This window comes from Scyliorhinus torazame, chromosome 24, assembly GCF_047496885.1.
Source record: "Scyliorhinus torazame isolate Kashiwa2021f chromosome 24, sScyTor2.1, whole genome shotgun sequence".
Lineage (NCBI taxonomy): Eukaryota > Metazoa > Chordata > Chondrichthyes > Carcharhiniformes > Scyliorhinidae > Scyliorhinus > Scyliorhinus torazame.
Window position 1 is genome coordinate 44,508,547 of NC_092730.1, and position 22,388 is coordinate 44,530,934.

Below are 22,388 nucleotides of genomic sequence, written 5' to 3' on the forward strand. Positions count from 1 at the left end.
GATCGCGGTCAGAGCACAAGCCAGGAGGAGCTGCTCAATTATTAAGTCAGTTATTTTTTATTACATGTCATTGGTCGCCAGTCATTGAGAGACCAGCATTTCTACATGGTGTCAGGAGTGGGCAGTATGGCAGAAGGACTTCACCGCATCAACCTCCTTGGATCATAGAATCGTAGAATCTCCAGCTCAGAAGTAGGCCATTCGGCCCAACAAGTCATCATTGACCCTCCGAATGAGCACCGCAGCAACTCTCTTCAAGAAGCGGTTTAATAAATAGCGCATCAGCAGCCCGGCTAGCTCAGTCGGTAGAGCATGCGACTCTTAATCCCAGGGTCGTGGGTTCGAGCCCCACTTTGGGCGCTTTCTTGTTATTATCTGAAAATATTGATGCTGAATGAACTGTCTTCATAACAGGGACATAACCTTGACTGGGAATCCAGAGGTCTAAACTAACCTCGTGACAAAATTTAATAAATATGGAATTAAAATTGCTTCTCAGTAACGGCGCAGAAAGGTTCTGCTTCCGACGGATCTTACTTCCACAACTGGGAACACATTGCACAGCAGATAATGATTTGACACAACTCCAGTGAAGATCTGTCACCGGCAGTATCACGGTTCCATGGCAGAGAGCACGGTTACACAGCAGAGAGCTCAGTTACACAGCAAGATATAATTTTACAAACAGGGCCTCTCTGTGTGCAGCAGAAAACACATTTTCCTAAAAAAACAGTTTCTCCATCTCGGCACCTTTTCTGTGTGTCATTGTATGTGTGTCCTGATAGTCTCTTCCTGATTTTTTGTGTATCTTTCTCTGTCTGTTACAGCAGTGCTGCTGTTGTGTATTAATCTCACTTTTCCCAAACAGTAATTGTGATTGATAGATACAGAAACATTTCCAAACTGACATTCAGGACCAATGTCTGATAGAGACTGAAACCCACCCTCACATACAGTCCCAGACATTGACTCATAATGAAGGAATCCTGCTCTCACAAACTGTTGAGACTGGGGTGCAGAGTGTTCCCTCCACTCGCGAACACTACCTGTGATTTGCAGATACAGAACACATCTCAGTCAGGTGAGTAGCAGAGTTTGATGGGTACGACATGTATTCCACAATCACCTTCTCTGCGCCAGATAATCAGATGCAGACGACATGCGGCGTCTGTGTTGGTTTAACAAGGGTTTTGCCCAAGAACAGGAACAGATTTACACAATATCAGGGTATAAGACGTAGGAGCAGAAGTAGGCCATTCAGCCCATCGAATATGCTCCGTATTTCAATGAGATCATGCTTGATCTGATATATGACGTGTTATGGCCTTATACGGTGGCACATTATCACAGTGGTTACCTCACAGAGCCAGCGATCCGGGTTCAATTCCAGCCTTTGGTCACTGACTGTGTGGAGTTTGCACTTTCTCTCTGTGTCTGTGTGGGTTTCCTCCGGGTGCTCCGATTTCCTCGCACAGTCCAAATGTGTGCGGGTTAGGTGGACTGTCCATGCTAAATTGACCCTTAGTGTTCAGAAAGTTGGGTGGTGTTCCAGGGATGTGATGGGGACACAGAGGCTCTTTCAGAATATCGTTGCAGAGTCCATTGGAAGAATGGCCTCCTTTTACATTTTAAGATCTCATGATAATACTAATGTCCACTTTCCCGGCATTTTATCTCTAGATTTCATGATGAACCTTTAAAACCAGCAATCCCACCAAGCCTCAGGTAGCGGTAACTCCTCAATGGTCGTTAATTTCCCGGCTGTCAGTCATTTGGCCAGTCTTGAGTGAAGTCACATCCTGGAAATGTCATACATTGATCCAGTTCTAAAATAAATTAAGTCCCTGATGACCATAGGCCCTTTGAGTGTAAGATCTGACTGGTGGTGATTTAACCTGAGGATCACCATACTTCAGGCGAGGAGCAATAATAATAATACTAATAATCTCTTATTGTCACAAGTAGGCTTCAATCAAGTTACTGTGAAAAGCCCGGAGTCGCCACATTCCGGCGCCGGTTCGGGGAGGCTGGAACGGGAATTGTGAGATGGCGGGGTTTTCATGTTTCAGGTCTAGTATAACCGTGTGATCTCAATCTAATTAATTCGGTTTTCCTTCTGCTAATCTTGTCTCACAGTGAGGCAAACCTCACTGATTTGATAGACGAGTGATCGTTCTTCAGTCTTGTCATGGACGGACCCGCTGAATATGGAGGCATATCCTGTGTGGCGGGATTTAGCTCCAACTCAAGCTATAAGTTTGTGGATGATACCACTGCGGTAGGTCGTATCCCAAACAATGACGAATCAGATACAGAAGGTAGATAAATCACATGGTTGCATAGTGCACTGTCATGTGAGTGTACATTTAAGACATGTAAGTTTAAGCAATGTACATTTAAGAAAACAGTGATGTCAGAGAGTGGGTGGAGCTGGGCTTTAGGTTAGCCATTTTGCAGATTTTTACTTTCAGTTTAAAAAGCAGCTTGTGTGTTTCTGTGTGTTTCTAGAGAGCTGCAAGTTTGAAAAGAGATTGGGAGTGTCTTCGTTTGCAGGGTGCTGGATCTCTGACATAAAAGACAATTTCTGGATCATTTTGGTGATTTAAACGGATAATTGTAAAGCCTTCAACCTGATGTGATTCTGTTTAAATGTGTTAAGTCACTTGGAAGTTTGAAGGAACATGTTAAGGAATTGTTTCTGTTGCAATATTTTCTGAGTTATCTTTGAAGAAAGGGGCGTTAAGAGATCCAATGTTTATTTAAGATGTTAAGTTGAGTTCATGGAATAAACAGTGCTTTGTGTTTAAAAGCCCACGAGTCCATAATTGTATAATAATAATACACCAAGGGAAAAGCCGTGTGCTAGGAAATGCAACAAATCCATTAAAGGGAGAGGTTGGTTGAACTCCATGATACATTTTGGGGTTCTGAAAACGCCTCACCCATAGAAATTGGGGGCTCGTCCGGGATCAAAGTCTATCTATTGGATTGGCTTTTGTGAACTTAAAGACAGTGAAGGATTGTTCCTTTTCCGGTGTGGTATTTTAGTTTACGTGGGGAGAGTGTTGTGAACAATGGTTCTTTCAGAGGCTCAGAAGTTTTTGGGGGTGGAGAATGTCACACGAAGTACTTTACGGGCAGAAACGAAAAGCAGTCTGTTAGATTTGGCAAGAACATTGCAGTTAACCTTACCTGACAAAATGCGAAAAGATGAAGTAATTATGGCGGTGGTTAAGCATTTAAATTTGCATGCGATAGAGTTTGACTCATTGGAAATGGCAAAAATTCAGTTGCAAATTAAACAAATGGAACATGAGAAAGAATGAAAGCGGCTTGAATACGAGAGGGAGAGAGAGGAAAAAGAAAGAGAAAGAGAGAGAGAGAGGAAAAAGAAAAAGAGAGAGCAGAAAGGCGAAAAGAAAGAATAGTCCTAGCAGAACAAAAAGAAAAAGAAATGGAAATACAGAGGAGGGAAAAAGATAAAGAGAGCGAGTTTGAACTTCAGAAAATGGCCATGAAACATGACAATCAGTTAACATTGGCAGACGTAAAGGGAAACGTACAGCTGGATGATAGTGATGAGGATAGTGTGAAAGCGCGTCATAGTCAAAGGCTTGGTGGGAAACTATTTAAATATGTCCAAGCACTGCCACGGTTTGACGAGAAGGAAGTGGAAGCCTTTTTCATTTCATTTCAGAAGGTAGCTAAACAAATGAAATGGCCACAGGACATGTGGGCGTTACTGATTCAAACAAAGCTGGTAGGTAGAGCTAGTGAAGTGTTTGCATCACGACCGGAGGTGGAATCTGGAACGTATGAGCAGGTGAAGAAACCCATCTTAAGTGCATCTGAGCGAGTGCCTGAAGCTTACAGACTAAGGTTTAGAAATTTAAGGAAATAATTTGGTCAAACATACATGGAGTTTGAAAGGCTGAAACAGAGTAATTTTGATAGGTGGATAAGGGCTTTGAAAATAGACCAAATGTATTAAGTTCTCAGAAAATTATACTTTTGGAGGAGTTTAAAAATTCAATTCCTGATGTAGTGAGAACTCATGTGGAAGAACAGAAGGTTAGAGCTGCGAAATTAGTATCGGAAATGGCAGATGATTATGAATACGTTCATAAATCAAAGATTGTTTTCCGACATCAGTTTCAGCCGATGAGGGATAGAAACTGGGGACATGAGAAATACTCAAGTGGTAAAGGTAAAGGTGATATGATGGGAGACAATAAAGGGAGTGTACCTCTGATTAAAAAAGAAATCCAGGAGGGTGGAAAAGAAATGAAAAGTTTCAAATGTTTTCACTGTAATAAACTAGGCCATTAAAGTCACAGTGTTGGTGGTTGAAGACAAGCACTGAGAAGGGTGATGTGGTAAAACAGGATAAGACGGTGGGGTTTGTAAGAGTGGTAAAGGAAATCCCAAGGGACGCGAAGGAGGTGCAAACAATTGTACAGCCTGTTCAAGAAGTAATTGTTAAGAAGGTGCCAGATGTATTTAAAGAATTTACTTGTGTGGGTAGAATTTACTTATGTGTATCAAGAGGAGCAGGTGAAGAAGTCACAATGTTTTGAGATACAGTGGCTAGTCAATCTTTAATGGTAAAAATGAGGAATTATGTAGTTTGGGAAGAATGTTGCCAGTAAAGGTGGTGATATGTGGAATTCAGGGTGAGAGGAGTCGCGTTCCATTGTATAAGGTGAAGTTGGAAAGTCCAGTGAAGAATGGTGAAGAGGTAGTAGGAGTAATAGATAAACTATCTTGTCCAGGAATACAGTTTATCTTGGGTAATGATATACCTGCATCGCAGGTGGGAGTGATGCCTACTGTGGTTGATAAGCCAGTGGAAAATCAGTCAACTGAAGGGTTGAAGGACGAATATCCTGGGATTTTTCCGGTTTGTGTCGTAACAAGGTCGCAAAGTTGCAGGTTAAGACAAGAGGAGAAATCAAAGAGTAAAGGTGAAGTTGAAGTGCAATTATCAGCAACAATTTTTGATCAGATGGTTGAAAAAGAGCAAGAACAGGTGGAGGATGAGGCGGATATTTTTAGTTCAGGAATATTTGCGGAGTTATAACAGAAAGATGTAGAAATAAAACGGATATATCAGAAAGCATATACGGAAGAGGAATCTGAGAGTATACCAGTGTGTTATTACCGTAAACATGATGGCCTGATGAGAAAATGGAGACCTGTACATATGCAGGCGGATGAAAAGTGGGCAGAAGATCATCAAGTAGAATTGCCGATAGGGTATAGAAAGGAGGTGTTGCGAGTTGCACATGAGGTACCAGTGGGAGGTCATTTGGAAATAAGGAAAACACAAGCTAAAATCCAAAATTGTTTCAGTCGCCTGGATTACATAAAGATGTAGTTAAATTTTATAAATCATGTCGCACATGTCAAGTGATAGGGAAACCTCAAGCAATGATAAAACCAGCGCCCTTAATACCCATTCCAGCATTTAAGGAACCTTTTACAAGGGTCCTAATCGATTGTGTAGGACCGCTTTCTAAAACAAAAAGTGGGAATCAATATCTTTTGACTGTAATGGATGTGTCTACTAGGTTTCCAGCGGCCATTCCAGTACGTAATATTACAGCTAAAAGGATTGTGGAGGAGTTACTTCATTTCTTTACTAGATATGGACTACCACCAGAAATTCAATCCGATCAAGGAACTAATTTTACTTCAAAGTTATTCAAAGAAGTTATGGATAGCTTAGGAATAAAACAATTTAAATCAACTGCGTCCCATCCAGAATCGCAGGGAGCGTCAGAAAGTTTGCATCAGACATTAAAGCCAATGTTGAGGCCGTATTGTCAAGATTAACCAGAGGATTGGGATAAATGAATCCCATTCGTATTGTTTGCAATTAGGGATGCACCTAATGAGTCTACCAAATTTAGTCCTTTAGTCCGCCTAAATTGATTAAGGAAAAATTGGTGGGTGTGAAATCGGAAATTACACTATTGGATTACGTGTCAAATTTTAGGAAACGATTAAATAGAGCAGGAGAATTGGCTAGACAACATTTGAAAGTTGTACAAAATGGAATGAAATGGGTAGCGGACAAGAAATCCAAAGTTCGTAGTTTTGCCAGTGGGGATAAAGTTGTTACCAGTGGCAGGGGAGCCTTTAAAAGCTAGGTTTTGTGGACAGTATCAGATTGAAAGGAAATTAAATGAGGTGAATTAAGTGGTAAAAACACCAGATAGAAGGAAGACTCACCGAGTGTGTCATGTGAATATGCTTAAAAGGTACTTTGAAAGGGAAGGAGAGAAAAAGGAGGTTTTAATGATTCTAACTCAAAGTGACGAACCAAATCCAGATGACTGTGAATTTGACATCCTCAAATTAAATTGGATAATGAGGATGTTCTTAACATTTGGTATGAATTGTTAAGTTACCTTCCAGAGGAAAAACGCACTGACCAGAGAGAGTTATTGAAATCACATGGGCAAGTTTGTAGTGATAAATTGGGTAGTATTAAAATGGCTATAAATGATGTAGATGTAGGAAATGCTGTTCCTATCAAACAACATTCATATAGACTTAATCCTTTAAAATTGGCACAGGTTAACAAAGAGATTGAGAGTATGCTTAAAATGGCATAATTGAAGTGGGTAGCAGCCAATGGAGCTCACCCATAGTGATGGTACCTAAACCAGACGGTACCCAACGGTTGTATGTGGACTATAGAAAGGTGAATGCAGTTACAAGAACTGACTCTTACCCTATCCCACGTTTGAATGATTGCATTGAGAAAGTAGGACAATCTGCTTTTATTTCCAACTTCCAGATATGGAAAGAACATTAAAAGCATCGTACTTCGATCGACTTCAGGTGGCGGGGTTGGTAATGAAACTAGCCGAAAGTGAATTTGCAGGAGCGCGAGTCACTTTCCTTGAGGAGTTTCTGATATCCTCAAGAGGAAGGGAAATAATGCGATTTCTTAGAATGAGTGGATTTAATCGAACTTTAGTGCAAACGTTTTGTGGCGTGATTACTCCACTGATGGAATTGCTGAAGAAACGTAAAAATATTCAATGGACAGCGTACTTTCAACAGGCATTTGACTGCCTGAAAGCTGTGATCACCAATGTCCCTGTATTGGAGAATTGCAAGGGACCATGTGGTCAGATTGAACTAAAGTATCTGATTCTAAAGAGAAATGCAGAGTAGTAGAGGAATGGATGGATCATTATCATAGAATTTACAGAGCAGAAGGAGGCCATTCAGCCCATCGAGTCTGCACCGGTTCTTGGAAAGAGCACCCTACCCAAGGTCAACACCGCCACCCTATCCCCATAACCCATTAACCCACGGGCAATTTTGGACACTAAGGACAATTTATCATGGCCATTCCACCTAACCCGCACATCTTTGGACTGTGGGAGGAAACCAGAGCACCCGGAGAAAACCCACGCAGACACGGGGAGGATGTGCAGACTCCGCACAGACAGTGACTCAAGCCAGAATCGAACCTGGGACCCTGGAGCTGTGAAGCAATTGTGCTATCCACAAGGCTACCGTGCTGCCCCCGTGCAGAGATCTCGTGCAGAGATTTTGTTCAAAGAGACTGTCAATCGAGAAGGATTTCGGTTGGAGGAAGAATAACATAGAAAAAATGGACTATATTATTATACCTGTTTGCATGTGTTGTTTTTTTTTAAGCGAAAGTGTATATTTACTGTGTATATTTCTTAGTGAATGGTGCAAAAGTGAAAAATGAAACCATCTTGAAATTGAAGTTTTTTTTTCTTGGGTGGAGGTGTCATGTAAGAGTACCTTTAAGACATGGATGTTTGAGCAATGTACCTTTAAGAAAACAGTGATGCCAGAGAGTGGGTGGAGCTGGGCTTTAGGTCAGCCATTTTTCAGGTTTTTACTTTCAGTTTAAAAAGCACCTTGTGTGTGTCTGTGTGTTTCCAGGGAGCTGCAAGTTTGAAAAGAGCTTGGGAGTGTCTGTGTTAGCAGGGAGCTGGATCTCTGAAATAAAAGACCATCTTTGGATCATTTGGGTGATTTAAACTGATGATTGTAAAGCCTTTAACCTGATGTGATTCTGTTTCAAGGTGTTAAGTCGCTTGGAAGTTTGAAGGAACAGTTTAAGGAATTATTTACTGTTGCAATATTTTCTGAGTTATCTTTGAAGCAAGAGGTGGTAAGAGATCCAATGTTTATTTAAGATGTTCAGTTGAGTTCATGGAATAAACAATGTTTTGTGTTTAAAAACCCACGTGTCCATAATTGTAATCCCACACCTAGGGAAAAAGCCATGTGCTAGCAAAAGCAACAACTCCATTAAAGGGAGAGATCGGTAGAACTTTCTGATACATTTTGGGGTTCGGAAAACGCCTCGTCCATAACAGTACCTAAAACAGCCTGTCTCTAAATATCGGAAAGACCAAGGAACTGATCATCGACGCCATGAAGCGTTGCACAACACACACACCCGTCTGCATCAATGGGTGCGAAGTGGAGATGGTCGATAGCTTTACATCTCTGGGGGTCGCCATCACCAACAGTCTGTCCTGGTCCACTCACGTTGATGCAACAATCTAGAAAGCCCAACATCGTTTCTATCTCCGAAGGAAGGACAAGAAATTCGTCATGTCTGCTTCGACTCTCACAAAATTGTACAGATGCGCCATAGAAAGCATCCTATCTGGCTGCATCACAGCTTGGTATGGCAACTGCCCGGTCCAACTTCGCAAGAAACTGCAATGTGGTGAACTCAGCCCAACCCATCACACAAGCATGCCACCCGCACAGTGATTATGCCTACAACTCCCGCTGCCTCAGGACAGCAGACAACATTATCAGAAACCCTCCCACCCAGGTTTTGACTTTTTACAGACTATTTCATCAGGCAGAAGGCACTGAAGTCTGAAGACCCGCAGATCCAGACATAGGAACAGCTTCTTCCCCACAGCTACTAGACTCCTCAACAACTCTCCCTCGGACTGATCTGTTCCCTGTAAGAACACTATTCACGACGCCCTATGCTGCTCTTGCTCATGGATTTACTTTGTTTGTCCACTTGTTCCGCACTGTAACCAATCACTGTTTGTCGATGTACCATTTGTCAATGCACTGTGTCGATTATTCTTTTTTTGCCCACTCTGTATGTAATGTGTATGTGCCTTGGTAGCAGAAAAATACTTTTCACTGTACTTCAGTACATGTGACAGTAAGTCAAATCAAAGTGGTTCAAAGAACAAAGAACAAAGAAATGTACAGCACAGGAACAGGCCCTTCGGCCCTCCAAGCCCGTGCCGACCATACTGCCCGACTAAACTACAATCTTCTACACTTCCTGGGTCCGTATCCTTCTATTCCCATCCTATTCATATATTTGTCAAGATGCCCCTTAAATGTCCCTATCGTCCCTGCCTCCACTACCTCCTCCGGTAGTGAGTTCCAGGCACCCACTACCCTCTGCGTAAAAAACTTGCCTCGTACATCTACTCTAAACTTTGCCCCTCTCACCTTAAACCTATGCCCCCTAGTAATTGACCCCTCTACCCTGGGGAAAAGCCTCTGACTATCCACTCTGTCTATGCCCCTCATAATTTTGTATACAAAAACTGGTTATTTACGAAAATGTGTTTCCTGCTGCACACATATAGGCCCTGTTTGTAAATGTATATCCTGCTGTGTAACCGTGCTCTCTGCTGTGTAAATGAGCTCTCTGCTGTGTAACCGAGCTCTCTGCTGTGTAACCGTGCTCTCTGCTGTGTAACTGAGCTCTTTGCTATGTAACTGTGCTCTCTGTCATGGAACCGTGACTCTGCCGGTGACAGATCTTCACTGTGGTTGTGTCAAATCATTCCCTGTTGTGGAAATATGGCCTCTCTGAAGCAGAACCTTTCTGCGCCATTACTGAGACGAAATTTCAATTCCAGATTTATTAAGTCTTGCCACCAAGGGTTAGTTCAGACCTCTGGATTCCCAGTCCAGCGACATAACCTTGAGTTCCTGTTGTCAAAACAGTTCGTTCAGCATCAATATTTTCAGATAATAATATAGACCGCCCAACGTGGGGCTCGAACCCACGACCCTGGGATTAAGAGTCCCATGCTCTACCGACTGAGCTAGCCGGGCTGGTGCTGGTTCCTCTCTCCCTACCCGATCAATTCATCTCAATCAGAACAAGACTGAATTTTGAATTCTCGTTTTTCCAACACAGCTCGATGCAATCCGGCCTCACAACCTGGAATGGATTTGCACGTCAGTGATTGCAGATCCATCATCGGAAAATGAGTCCCACTTCCGAGAAAACAGCGTATGAAAAATCGACGAGGATGGGATTCGAACGCCGTTACAGAGCGCAATGGACTAGCAGTACATCGCCTTCACCACTCGGCCACCTCAACCAACAAATGCATGCGTCGAAACGTCTTAATTCGTTTTGCATCCATGAACTGATGGAAAATATCCGCCCAGAGTCCAAAGATGTGCAGGTTAGGTGGATTGGCCATGATAAATTGCTCTTAGTGTCCAAAAGTGCCCTTAGTGGTGGGTGGAGTTAGTGGGTTATGGGGATAGGGTGGGGGTGTTGACGTTGGGTAGGATGCTCTTTCCAAGAGCCGGTGCAGACTCGAAGGGCCGAATGGCCTCCTTCTGCACTGTAAATTCTATGATCTTTGACTCCAGCCCCGTGTTCAATGTTGGAAATGCAGTGTTTTTCAATAAAATGAATTCCCATCACATTCAGGGACTTTTATGAATGGACTGATGTGAAACACTTCAATATTATTTCCAAGATGTTTCCACACAGTGTGAAAGGCCCCCGCTGAAAGACTGGAATCAACCAGCATTTGACAGCAAAAACAAACGCTCCCGGCTTCACAGAGGAATCCGTCGATCATCGGAACACACATTTCACGATGGACATTTTCTGATCATTCAGTTACAGGTTTCTACTCCTGCCTGGCTTTATTCCCCAGGAAATAGGGATTATATTCTTTCAGCGAGTCGTGAAAGTATACTTGGAGCAGATTAATGGTAAATTATTGTGGTACGATGAGACTATTGCTGGTTGAAAGGTAAACTTTCCAGAAAGTGCCTTCATATTGTGGTTGATCGCAAATCGGCACCACATTAAAAAAAAACACAGCTTAACTCGTAAACTTAAATTAAACTAATTAATTAATTAGTGATGGCTGGTCAGGTGATGTGCTTGAGCTGCTTGATGTGGGAGCTGGGAGACCGCATTGCGAGCTGCAGCGACCACATCTGCAGTAAGTGTTGGCTGCTCGAAGAGCTCCGGCTCAGAGTTGATGAGCTGGAGTCTGAGCTTCAAACAATGAAGCACATCCGGGAGGGGGAGACTTACCTGGACACTGTGTTTCAGGAGGCAGTCACACCTGTCAGAGTAACTAGTTTAAATCCTGCCAGTGGCCAGGGACAGCAGGGTGTGACTGCAGGTCAGGCAGTTAAAGGGAACCAGCAGTCAGGAACTCAGGAGCCTCAGCCCTTGACCCTGTCCAACAGGTATGAGGCACTTGCTCCCTGTGTGGATGGCGAACAGGGCTGCAGGAAGGATGAGTCAGCTGACCAAGGCACCATGGTTCAGCAGGCCATTCAAGGGGAGGGAGTAAATAGGCAAGTTGTAGTTGTAGGGGATTATATTATCAGGGGGATAGATAGTATCCTTTGTGAGGAGGATAAAGAGTCCCGCATGGTACGTTGCCTGGTATATCTGACCGGCTTGAAAGGATACTGGAGAGGGAGGGGGAGGATCCAGTTGTTGTGGTCCATGTCGGTACCAACAACATAGGCACGTCTAGGAAAGAGGACCTGTTTCGAGATTATAAAGAGCTAGGATTCAAATTAAAAAACAGGTCCTCAAGGGTCATAATCTCCGGATTACTGCCCGAGCCACGTGCAAATTGGCATAGGGAGGCAAGAATAAGGGAAGTTAACACGTGGCTGAAAGAGTGGTGTGGGAAAGAGGGGTTCCTTTTCATGGGACACTGGCATCAGCTTTGGGACAGGGGGGACCTATACCGTTGGGATGGTCTCCACCTGAACCGAGCTGGGACCAGTGTTCTGGCGAAAAGAGTAAATGGGGTGGTCAATAGGACTTTAAACTAAAGATTGGGGGGGAAGGGAAAGTCAGGGAACCAAGAGGTGAAGTAATCAGTGGGAAGCATAGCTGCTTAGGAATACAAAAAAGCACGAAAAGACAAAACTCAGGAGAGGTTACGATAGTCCCCATCCCACAAAATATGACACAGTGTATGGAAAGGCTCAGTAAACCAAGGTACACCACACTCAGAAAACAAAAAGGGACGGTCAATAGAGAATTAAAGGTGCTATATTTAAATGCGCGCAGTGTACGGAACAAGGTAGATGAGCTTGTGGCCCAGATTATGACTGGCAGGTATGACGTGGTAGGCATCACAGAGACATGGTTGCAGGGGGTTCAGGACTGGCATTTAAACATCCAGGGATTCACAACCTATCGAAAAGACAGAGAGGTGGGCAGAGGGGGCGGGGTTGCCTTGTTAATTAGGAATGAAATTAAATCAATAGCACTAAACGACATAGGGTCAGATGATGTGGAGTCTCTGTGGGTAGAGTTGAGGAACCACAAAGGCATAAAAAACATAATGGGAGTTACGTACAGGCCTCCAAATGGAGGTCAGGACCGGGGGCACAAAATGCACCACGAAATACAAAGTGCATGTCAGAAAGGCAAGGTCACAGTGATCATGGGGGACTTCAATATGCAGGTGGACTGGATAAATAATGCTGTCAGTGGACCCAAGGAAAGGGAATTCATTGAATGTTTACAGGAGGGCTTTTTGGAACAGCTTGTGATGGAGCCCACGAGGGAACAGGCCATACTGGACTTAGTGTTATGTAATGAGCCAGACTTGATTAAAGATCTTAAAGTAAGGGAGCACTTAGGAGTTAGGATTAGTGATCATAATATGGTAGAATTCAATCTCCAATTTGAAAGAAAGAAGGTAGAATCAGATGTAAAGGTGTTACAGTTAAATAAAGGTAACTACAGGGGCATGAGGGAGGAACTGGGTGAGAGAGAGAGGGGTGAGAGAGAGAGGGGGGTGAGAGAGAGAGGGGGGGTGAGAGAGAGAGGGGTGAGAGAGAGAGGCGGTGGGTGAGAGAGAGGGGGTGGGTGAGAGAGGGGGTAGGTGAGAGAGAGAGGGGGTGGGTGACGAAAATCGACTTGGAGCAGAGCCTAGTGGGAATGACAGTAGAACAGCAATGGCAGGAGTTTCTGGGTGTAATTGAGGACACAGTACAGAGGTTCATCCCAAAGAAAAGAAAGATTATCAGAGGGGGGGATTCGGCAGCCATGACTGACAAAGGAAGTTAGGGAATGCATCAAAGCAAAAGAGAAAGCCTATAAATGTGGCAAAGAGTAGTGGGAAGTCAGAAGATTGGGAAGGCTACAAAAACAAACAGAGGATAACAAAGAGAGAAATAAGGAAAGAGAGGATCAAATATGAAGGTAGGCTAGCCAGTAACATTAGGAATGATAGTAAAAGTTTCTTTAAATACATTAAAAACAAACGGGAGGCAAAAGTTGACATTGGGCCGCTCCAAAATGACACTGGTAATCTAGTGATGGGAGACAAGGAAATAGCTGAGGAACTAAATAAGTACTTTGCGTCAGTCTTCACTGTAGAAGACATGAGTAGAAGCCCAACAATTCCGGAGAGTCAGGGGGCAGAGTTGAATATGGTAGCCATCACAAAGGAGAAAGTGCTAGAGAAATTAAGAGGTCTAAAAATTGATAAATCTCCGGGCCCAGATGGGCGACATCCCAGAGTTCTAAAGGAGATTGCTGAAGAAATAGTGGAGGCGTTAGTTATGATCTTTCAAAAGTCACTGGAGTCAGGGAAAGTCCCAGAAGATTGGAAAATCGCTGTTGTAACCCCCTGTTCAAGAAGGGAACAAGGATAAAGAGGGAGAACTATAGGCCAATTCGCCTAACCTCGGTTGTTGGCAAGATTCTAGAATCCATTGTTAAGGATGAGATTTCTAAATTCTTGGAAGTGCAGGGTCGGATTAGGACAAGTCAGCATGGATTTAGTAAGTGGAGGTCGTGCCTGACAAACCTGTTAGAGTTCTTTGAAGAGATAATAAATAGGTTAGACCAAGGAGAGCCAATGGATTTTATCTATCTTGACTTCCAAAAGGCCTTTGATAAGGTGCCTCACGGGAGACTGCTGAGTAAAATAAGGGCCCATGGTATTCGAGGCAAGGAACTAACATGGATTGACGATTGGCTGTCAGGCAGAAGGCAGAGAGTTGGGATTAAAGGTTCTTTTTCGGAATTGCAACCGGTGACGAGTGGTCTCCCGCAGGGTTCAGTGTTGGGGCCACAGCTGTTCTCTTTATATATTAACGATCTAGATGACGGGACTGGGGGCATTCTGGCTAAGTTTGCCGGTGATACAAAGATAGGTGGAGGGACAGGTAGTATGGAGGAGGTGGGGAGGCTCCAGAAAGATTTAGACAGTTTAGGAGAGTGGTCCAAGAAATGGCTGATGAAATTCAACGTGGGCAAGCGCGAGGTCTTGAACTTTGGAAAAAAGAATAGAGGCATGGACTATATTCTAAACGGTGACAAAATTCATAATGCTGAAGTGCAAAGGGACTTGTGGGTCCTAGTCCAGGATTCTCTAAAGGTAAACTTGCAGGTTGTGTCCGTAATTAAGAAAGCAAATGCAATGTTGTCATTCATCTCAAGAGGCTTGGAATATAAAAGCAGGGATGTACTTCCGAAGCTTTATAAAGCATTAGTTAGGCCCCATTTAGAATACTGTGAGCAATTTTGGGCACCACGCCTCAGGAAGGACATACTGGCACTGGAGCGGGTCCAGCGGAGATTCACACGGATGATCCCAGGAATGGTAGGCCTAACATACGATGAACGTCTGAGGATCCTGGGATTATATTCATTGGAGTTTAGGAGGTTGAGGGGAGATCTAATAGAAACTTACAAGACAATGAATGGCTTAGATAGGGTGGATGTAGGGAAGTTGTTTCCATTAGCAGGGGAGACTAGGACAGGGGGGCACAGCCGTAGAATAAAAGGGAGTCACGTTAGAACAGAGATGAGGAGAAATTTCTTCTGCCAGAGAGTGGTGGGTCTGTGGAATTCATTGCCACAGAGGGCGGTGGAGGCCGGGACGTTGAGTGTCTTTAAGACAGAAGTTGATAAATTCTTGATTTCTCGAGGAATTAAGGGCTGTGGAGAGAGAGCGGGTAAATGGAGTTGAAATCAGCCATTGAATGGCGGAGTGGACTCGATGGGCCGAATGGCCTTACGTCGGCTCCTATTTCTTATGGTCTTATGGTCTTATATTTAGCGGATTCGTTCATGACAAGACTGAAGAACGATCACTCGTCTATCCAATCGGTGAGGTCTGCCTCAGCGTGAGACAATATTAACAGAGTGAGAACCAGGTTAATTAGATTCAGATCACACGGTTACAATAGAACTGAATCAGGAAAAACCCGCCGTCACAGCCTTGCCATTCGCCTGAGGTATCGTGATCCTCAGGTTAAATCACCATCAGTCAGATCTCACCGTCAACGGGGAAAGCAGCCTATGGTTATCAGGGACTGAAGCGACTTAATTTACTTTGGAACTGGATCAATTTATGATGTTTCCAGGATGTGACTTCCCTCAGACTGATCAAATGATTGGTAGCCGGAAAATTAGCGCCCATTGAGGAGTTACTGGTACCTGAGGCTTAGTTGGAGTATTGGTTTTAAAGGTTAATCATGAAATCTAGAGATGAAAAGCCGGGAAAGTGGGCATGAGGATCATCATGAAATCATTAAAATGTAAAAGGTGGCCATTCGGCCCATCGACTCTGCACCGACCCTCTAAAAGTGTCCCTATGCCCCAACCACATCCCTGTAACGCACTACCCAACTTTATAAACACAAAGGGGCAATTTAGCATGGGCATTCCACCTAACCCACACACATTTGGACGTGCGACGAAATCGCAGCACCCGGAGGAAACCCATAGACACAGAAAAAAAGTGCAAACTCCATACAGTCAGTGACCAAAGGCTGGAATTGAACCCGGATCGTGCGCGCTGTGAGGTAGCCACTGTGACAGCGTGCCACCGTATGAGGTCATAACACGTCATATATCAGATCAAGCATTATCTCATTGAAATACAGAGCACATTCGATAGGCTGAATGGTCTACTTCTGCTCCTCCGTCTTATACCCTGATATTGTGTAAATGTGTTCCGGTTCTTGTGTAAAACTCTTGTTAAAACAACACAGACACCGTATGTCGACTGCGTCTAATTATCTGGCGCAGAGAAGGCGATTGTGGAATACATGTCGTACCCACCAAACTCTGCTACTCACCTGACTGAGATTTGTTCTGTATCTGTAAATCACAGGTAGTGTTCGCGAGTGGAGGGAACAGTCTGCACCTCAGTCTCTGGAACAGGTTGTGAGAGCAGGATGCCTTTATTATGAGTCAATGTCTGGTACTTTTTGTGAGAGTGGAATTCAGTCTCTATCAGACATTGGTACTGAATGTCAGTGTGGAAATATTTCTGTATCTGTCAATCACAATTACTGTTTGGGAAAAGTGAGATGAATCCGTAACATCATCAGGGCTGTGACAGACAGAGAAAGACACAGAGGAATGCAGGAAGAGACTATCAGGACACACACACAATGACACACAGAAAAGGTGCCGATATGAAGAGACTGTTTTTTTCGGAAAATGTGTTTTCTGCTGTGTAACTGTGCTCTCTCTGTCGGAACCGTCACTCTGCTGGTGACAGATCTTCACTGTGGTTGTGTCAAATCGTTCCCTGTTGTGCAAATGTGTTCCCAGTTGTGGAAATTGATCCGCCTGAAGCAGAACCTTTCTGCGCCATTACTGAGACGAAATTTCAATTCCAGTTTTGTTAAATCTTGTCACCAAGGGTTAGTTCAGACCTCTGGATTCCCAGTCCAGCGACATAACCTTGCCTTCTTGTTGTGAAGACAGCTCATTCAGCATCAATCTTTACCGATAATAGTAAGGAAGCGCCCAACACGGGGCTCGAACCCACGACTCTGGGATTATAGAGTTCCATGCTTTACCGACTGAGCTAGCCGAGCTGCTACATTGCCCATTAAACCTCTTCTTGTGGAGAGTGGCTGCGGTGCTCATTCGGAGGGTAAGTAATGACTTGTTGGGCCGAATGGCTTTCTGCGCTGGAGAATCTACGATTCTATGAAGCAAGGAGGTTGATGCGTTCAAATGCTTCTGCTATAATGTCCACTCCTGACACCATGTAGAAATGGTCGTCTTTGAATGACTGGAAACCAAGGAGTTGTAATAAAAAAATAATTGATTTAATAATTGAGCTGCTCCTCCTGGCTTGTGCTCTGACCGCGATCCGGGGAGAATTGCAGTAATCCAGACACGTGATCATTTTAGCTGCGTCATCACGTGACCATTCGGTCTCCACTGGTCTCCCTCTGTGCTCTAATTTCTAGATTCATCATTTTAATTTTCATCCAGACTGGGAAGTTTAGTGCTGCTGCATTTGAAAAGGAACATGAATTTCTGATATTTTTCCAATGTAACTGATGTTGTTACACAAACTATTTAATCAGTGGAATTGTGCGTTTAGGGAACTCAGATTTTCGAATATCTGAAGGCTTCTCTCCAAATCGAATGGTTATTTTCCACAAGATTCAACCCCTCCTCACATAAACCCCGGGGACGCTTTGATCGCTTGAATGCAATGACTTCCTGGGGTGATTCCAGGCCGGCTTTAGAATGTATTCTATCGACCAAATTACTGTTGAATGACGCAGCTGTGATGGCCGAGTGGTCAAGTCGTTGGACCTCAAATCCAATAGCGTTTCCCCCCGGCAGATTCGAGTGTGATTCGAAATGTTTGTTCAACTCCCCGGAAAAGCTGCCGGCTCGACAATGAATCGGAATTTCGGTTGGTTGTCTGTTAACGGTTCTAACATTTATCGAATTCAGTTTTTTAGAAAAACGTTCTTTTTGGAAACTAAACGAAACACAAAGATAAATAAGGAGTTCACACTCAAAGCAGCAATCAATAAATAATAAAGTTTCCTGCAACGTTCGGAAGGAGAAGCAGCAACGGCAGCGAATGGAAACGTGGTTCGGTTTCATTCAGGTGAATGTATTTCTGGGTAAAAAGATCGTGGCAGAAATGGAACATTTAAAAAAAATATTTTCTTGTTCTCTTTCTGTTGTCTCTCTATCTGTTTCTTTCTCTCTCCCTCACTCACTGTTTTTGTGCTTCTCCGGGGACTGATTGGATACACAGTGAAACTCAGCCCCATCTCATCCCAACTCTTTTGGACCAATACGTCCTGGTGGTGGACGGTCGTGAATCAGTAGAAGAATCGACAAACTATTCCATTCTTGCTCTGTAAGAAGTTCCATTCCTGGTTGTGAGGTGGCTCTGGGATAAAGGGATCGAGAGCTAACGAGTCTGACTCTCACTCTGCAAATCATTTCGTGCGCACTTGTAGAAAGTGGATGTGTCTGAGAACAGGAGAAAAGCAGATCATGGGGGTGTGATTGATTTTACTGAGCCGGACCTAGAAAAGTGACGAAAACTTCGAAACAGTCAGCTTCTGACTGAGAGATGGTAAGGAATTACGGCTGACATTGAGGCAGTTCATAGTGAATTCTTACAGCAAATCGAATCTTGAAGCGGTGTTGGCATATTGTTTTCGAAGAGACTGACAGTTTCCGAAAAGATCAGTTGTGTTTGTTTTTGTTTTGTCCAGTAGTTTGGGGAATCTATTTGGAGCGGGTGCAGTTGGTCAATATCTGTGTCTCTTGCTTGCCCAGCTCGCCGGGCAGCAGCAGCTCCATTCCTCGCCAAATGTGTGGACACAAACGGCAAACCCACATTATTGTATCCCCGTGGAAGTTCGAACCCCGCTCGCAGCGGCTCTGCTCTGGAATATTTACTCAGCTCCATAAACAAACCACTGACCACACAAATGATCGGGGCTCCCTTTGCATCTCATTGATGGTTTTCACCCAATTTGGCTGTTTCGGGAATGAAAGTAAAAATTTATCGCGTCTGGTAATTAGTATTTTTAAATAAACTGCACTAAACGTATGAAACAATACTTAATAAATGATAATTAACGAATATTAATCAATATTTAAAAAGTGTTCTGCAACGATTGGAAGAAAAAGCCCATCCCATCAGGGCAGTATATGTTGGGAATGGACCGGAGTGAAACATTCCCAGACCATGTCCAACATGTTTCTCCTCAGTATGAAAACTCCCCGCGGAAAGACTGAAACAGACACACATTTGATCACATCATGATTAACATCACTCACACCTTAACCATGAGGCCACTGATGAAGTCATGATGACTTCGAATTTCTCCTAAAATGCCAACTGAACCCACTGACTGGCAGAAATACATTACCCACATGATTGGCGAGGCGCATCCACAGACCGACTTGGCGAGTGGTGCAAACTGACATCACTGCTTCTGATCAGCGCCAGAACAGAGAGATAAATGTCACATTGTCCATTCATATTTCTGATTTATAATTGTGTGGGGAAACTGATGGGCTTTGGACGCAATTAAAAGTTGCTTCAAGTGAGATCAAATCAGCGGCTGGCTCGTTGGTCTGGGGAGACCTGTGCCACACAAAGCAACAGAGTCTGCAGATAGAGAATGAATCGAATATTTACATGTCACACCAGAGAACACGTAGGAGAACACTTCAGCAGTCAAGGGCATTGAGCCTCTGATCTCCGGGTAAGCGTTCTGCAAGGCGTCCTTCAGGACACGCGACAATGAAAATCGCCGAACAGAAACTTCTAGCCAAATTCCGCATTCATGTGTACGGCCTCAACCGGGACCTTGGATTCATGTCGCATTTCATTCATCCCCCACCATCTGGCCTGGGCTTGCGAAATCCTACCAACTGTCCTGGTGTGAGCCAATTCACACCCCTTTAACGGGGGGGGGGGGGGGGGGGGGGGGTTATCCTATCTGGTTTCGCACAGGGCTAAATCGCTGGCTTTAAAAGCCGACCAAGTCAGATCAGAAGCACGGTTCAATTCTCGTCCCAGCCTCCCCTAACAGGCGACGGAATGTGGCTTTTCACGGTAACTTAATTTGAAACCTACTTGTGACAATAAGCGATTTTCATTTTCATTTTCATTTCATCTCTGGACCTGTAAAGACTTAATTACCTGCAAATGCTGGCATTCAAAGCATTGTCTTGCATTTTTGACTTTGCCTATATATATATGTTTCCGGAACATACCTCTTCATTCACCTGAGGAACGAGCAGTGCTCCGAAAGCTCGCGTTTGAAACACACCTGTTGGACTTTAACCTGGTGTTGTAAGACTTGTTACTGGGCACAGCAGGGACTGACAGATAAAGATTCATTCACCACCCAAATGTCTATATGCACCTCCACCAACACACGCGCATGCCCACTGCCACTGAAAGTTTTGTCATGATTCTGATATGCAGACGTTTTAACGGAAACTAGCAAACAACATAATGATTTTGTCCACTCAATAACAATATCAGAGATTGATCATTACAGATTTAGTTCAACCTTCACAGAGATTTTCAGAGTATGAAAGATATTGAATGAATGACAGACTCTCATACAGTCCCAGAGACTCTCGCAAAGCGATTTAACTGAATCCCAAATACAGATAGTTGCAGAAGATATGTAACAAGCCGAAGAATGATTAGTATATTACAAATATGGAATGAATCTGACTCTGCCATATAGTGTCAGAGACTGAAAGATGCAGCAATTGTATTTCAAAATTGATCGCACTTAGCAGGGTGGTAGTGTCAAATAACCGGATGGTGCGAATCCTCAATGTGCAAATGGGACCTTGTCGCCACAAGGACTGTGTAATGGTCACTCTGAACGTCAAGACTATGGGAGACAGAGCTCCACAGACTGACTCCTACTTTCCACAGACCACCACTGACTGAATCATGGTGAATACCAAGAGCTGAGTTATGTTGTCAACACTCACATAGAAATGGCACACAGAATAAAATGGCGGGATCGTGGAAAATGTGGACCGTTTTCCATGACCGGAAGCCACCACTGGAAAAAGGCAGATCCATCAGATAGGATTCGCCCTCACCTCCAATGTGTCAGCTCAGCCTTCAGCAGATTGAGAAAGAGAATACTTGAAGAGCAGCTTCATGACAGAATCGTTCGGAGTGACCATTGCACAGTGCTTACTCAGCAACGGCAAAGACTGGTCCCGTATGTGTTTTATTCTGTTTTCAGTGGAGGCCAACAAACCAAAAATACTCCAATTTACTCAATGATCCCAGTACGAAAAGCAAGGGACAAAAAATGTTTCTTTTGATTTTATTTCAACAACGAAACCAAATTGAAAAGGAATTAAAAAGCGCATTGAGCTGATACAATAGGCTTCGAGAAGCAATGGTTTGAGTGACGGCCGCTTGTCGGTTGGCTCGTTGGTCTAGGGGTATGATTCTCGCTTAGGGACTTCCGTTAACGGTAAAATGCGAGAGATCCCGGGTTCAAATCCCGGACGAGCCCTGTTTATGTTTAATCAGTACGATCCATGTGGTGTCATTGACTGAATTCAGGAGCAGGTTTGAGCTCCAGAGAATGTGTCAGTACAGAACACGTGAAGAAACGAACGCGACATTTAAAGACCGTTTCACCATGGTGTAGGACTCTGAATTTATCCTCAGATATCAAGTAAAACAAACGAACGCTTGTGCATCCAGGTAGTTGGCTGAATGCAATGTTTGTATGTAACCCCGATAAACCTTTGATTTATTTGCTGAATCTCTGCCTTTAAAATAATCAATGTCCCGCTTCCGCCGCCTTCTGAGGCAGAGTTCCAAAGTCGCACAACTCTCTGGGAGTGAGAAATTTCCACATCTCCATCCGAAAAGGGCGACATCCTTGTTTTTAACTGCCCAGTAGTTCTGGTCTCACCCACAAGCAGCGACATCCTTTCCACGTCCACCTTGCCAAGACCATTCAAAATCTGATGTACTTCAATCAAATCAACTGTCGCTCTTTACATCTCCATTGGAAACAAGTGCAGTCTGTCTAACCTTTCCTCATTAGAAAACCCGCTCATTCCTGGACCAATCGAGGAAACTTCCTCTGAACCGTATTTACCTAAATAAGGAAACCAAAACTGCACAGAATTAGCGAAATGTGTAGCTCCTGGAATAAAAGGGACAGTAGCAATATGGATATAAATGTGGTTGAATAATCAGAAACAGAATATAATGGCCAGTAGAGAATTTTCGGACTGGAAGAAGGTTTGTAGTGTTCGACATGGGTTCCTACTGGAATATTTGCTTTCCCTGGTA

General features: G+C 43.8%; 3 non-coding genes across 3 annotated transcripts; 2 read left to right on the top strand and 1 right to left on the bottom strand.

Annotated features, from left to right (window-relative positions):
- The first annotated feature begins 287 nt into the window (after positions 1–287).
- trnak-cuu (transfer RNA lysine (anticodon CUU)) lies at positions 288–360 on the top strand. The gene has a single exon. It is a non-coding gene; the product is annotated as a tRNA-Lys (tRNA).
- Positions 361–10,040: 9,680 nt separating this feature from the next.
- On the bottom strand, positions 10,041–10,113 carry trnak-cuu (transfer RNA lysine (anticodon CUU)). The gene has a single exon. It is a non-coding gene; the product is annotated as a tRNA-Lys (tRNA).
- An 11,390-nt stretch (positions 10,114–21,503) lies between these two features.
- On the top strand, positions 21,504–21,594 carry trnap-agg (transfer RNA proline (anticodon AGG)). The gene is given in 2 exon segments: positions 21,504–21,539; positions 21,559–21,594. It is a non-coding gene; the product is annotated as a tRNA-Pro (tRNA).
- The last annotated feature ends 794 nt before the right edge of the window (positions 21,595–22,388 follow it).